A 2,287-nucleotide genomic window follows, 5' to 3' on the forward strand; every position below is an offset into this window, starting at 1 on the left:
CTTGCGTCCCAAACAATCTAATAGTTTTTTGGGTGTGTCTCATAACTCTGTTCTCCTAAAACCCATCGCCCTCTTTTCTTTCAATCCCGATATCTGGTAATGCCTCTCTGAGCTGATCCACGTTATTGGTTAGAACTCTGGGTTGCATCTGAAGAGAAGATGAAAAAAACATCATGTGAATATCGTACCTATATTGCATAGAATTATAAAATGCGATTGAAAAAATCTTTATGATTCAATACCCGCTCAAGACGCAAACGAGCCTGCCTCCTCTCATTATCTATCTGTAGTCTACGTTCCTCCTGCGCCTTCTCTTGAGCCTCTCTGTTCTGCCTCTCCATATCTGCCTGTTCTTGAGCGTTAACGTTGAAGTTCTCTGGAATCTAGTTTGAAGGCAAACAAATCAACTTATTCAAGGACTCAGGATCAGTTATAACCAAAATAAGAACATGGTATTGTATTGGTCAGGTCTTGTTTCTTTACCTCCAATCTCTGTTCCGTTTGACTCCCTCCTTCACCGGATTGAGCATTGGGATCAATTCTCAAATTTTCCACCTTCCTCTTCTTCTGTTTATGTTCCTCCAGATCATGAGCTTGCCTCTCCTGTGAATTAAGTCAAAAACAGAGTAAGGTGCTCATCTCATATTCTCTGTTTCATTTACTTACAATAACTCTCGTCTGAGAATTAACATAAAACAACAAACAAATGTAAAGATTTAGCTTAGTTACCCTCTTCCATGGCCTAGAGCTTGACTTGGCTGCGTGTCTTTTCTTACCCCAAGTTGTATCCTGAGTACCAAAATTAAAATAAAACGTTAAATGACATGGTGAGAATAAAATTGAAAGTTTGGCTGATAAGAATAATATAATAGTAACACACAACCTGACGCATAGGTTCTGCTTCTGCACCATCCCCACTCATTGAATGAGTAAATTTACAACCTGAGCCGTACTTACAGTTTCCTTTCTGAAAAAACTGTAACACGTAGAAAAGGAAGTTGCTTACACCACAAGTAACCAGGGGAGCGGTGCTAAACCAGATAACATGAATCTATTGTAGATTCTTGTCACCTCTTAAATGAAAGTGTTACTAACTCTATATGGACAATGAGCTTAATTCTCGTTTTCTCTTACAAAACTAGGCTAAGTTGTGTTACTTTTACTAATCATAATTAATCAATTTTGAGAACTGTACCTTACAAATCTGACGGCTAACCCACTGTGAAAGCACCTATTTAAAGATGTTTTTTTTTCATTAAGGAGACTGAAACTTTTACTTAGACAGAAAGTAACGTAATTTGCTTTCTTTCTCACCGGTGAAGGAGGATGGTTGTATCGGCACTTAGGCCCATAGCTACACTGCCCAGTTTGTAGATATTGTCTACAATCTATTGCGCCTAGATCTCTCTGAGGAAGGGGTTTCAAAGACAATAAACCATGAGGAAATCTTGAAACTTAGGTCCATAGCTATATTGTATACTCTTTGTTTGTGTTCTCATCTCACTCACCGGTGAAGGAGGATGGTTGAATCGGCACTTAGGTCCGTAGCTACACTGTCCACTTTGTAGATATTGTCTACAATCTCCTGCACCTGGATAGGGACTCGGTTGCACCATGCCATGTCTCATCTGATTTCGATGTATCAAAGAATATAAACCATGAGAAAATCTTGAATCTAGACACAGTAAGTACTCTTTCTTTGTGTTCTCACTCACAGGTGGATGGTTGAATCTGCAACTTAGTCCATAGCCACAAAAACCGTTTTTCAGGTAATAATAACAATCTTCTACACCGATGCGAACTGGATACTCACCCAATCCATGTCTCTCTGGTTCATTCTCCTGAGAAAAACCGTATATATCGACTCTGTTTTAGCATAATGATAAAACCGCAGTAAAGAAACAGAGTAGTGAGTTCTTGGTCAGTTTCTTCACCCTCTTCTCTGCCCCGGATCTTGGATATCTTTCGTGTCTCAGATCAGGTCTAACATTATATTCGCTCGGACCTGAGTCCGGATCACGTCCCTGAGAATCGAAATTAAAAGCAAAAAGCTTGAATCAGAACATCTCTCTGTTTCCATGGCGACTTTGACTTCTCTCAACAAATCTTTATCTAGATACTATATATTATGAGTAAAAACAAAACGCGAAATCAAAATGGATGTAAAGAAGAGAGTAGATTATCGTTCAGTTTCTTCGTTTTTACCTCTGTTTCTTCAATGGATGTCGACTCTCTTCTCGTATCGGTTTCTTTAGCCTCTTCGTCTCCCTTCTCTAGGTTCTCTCTG

The 2,287-nt window shown here is 39.2% G+C and overlaps 1 long non-coding RNA gene across 1 annotated transcript; it reads right to left on the minus strand.

Annotated features, from left to right (window-relative positions):
• Positions 1–728: 728 nt before the first annotated feature.
• On the minus strand, positions 729–1,231 carry LOC106305713. Its single transcript, XR_001263041.1, has 3 exons — positions 1,196–1,231; positions 884–976; positions 729–789 (listed from the first exon to the last, which is right to left on the minus strand). It is a non-coding gene; the product is annotated as an uncharacterized LOC106305713 (long non-coding RNA).
• Positions 1,232–2,287: the final 1,056 nt, after the last annotated feature.

The sequence above is a fragment of the Brassica oleracea genome, chromosome C7 (assembly GCF_000695525.1).
Source record: "Brassica oleracea var. oleracea cultivar TO1000 chromosome C7, BOL, whole genome shotgun sequence".
NCBI classification, from domain to species: Eukaryota; Viridiplantae; Streptophyta; class Magnoliopsida; order Brassicales; family Brassicaceae; genus Brassica; species Brassica oleracea.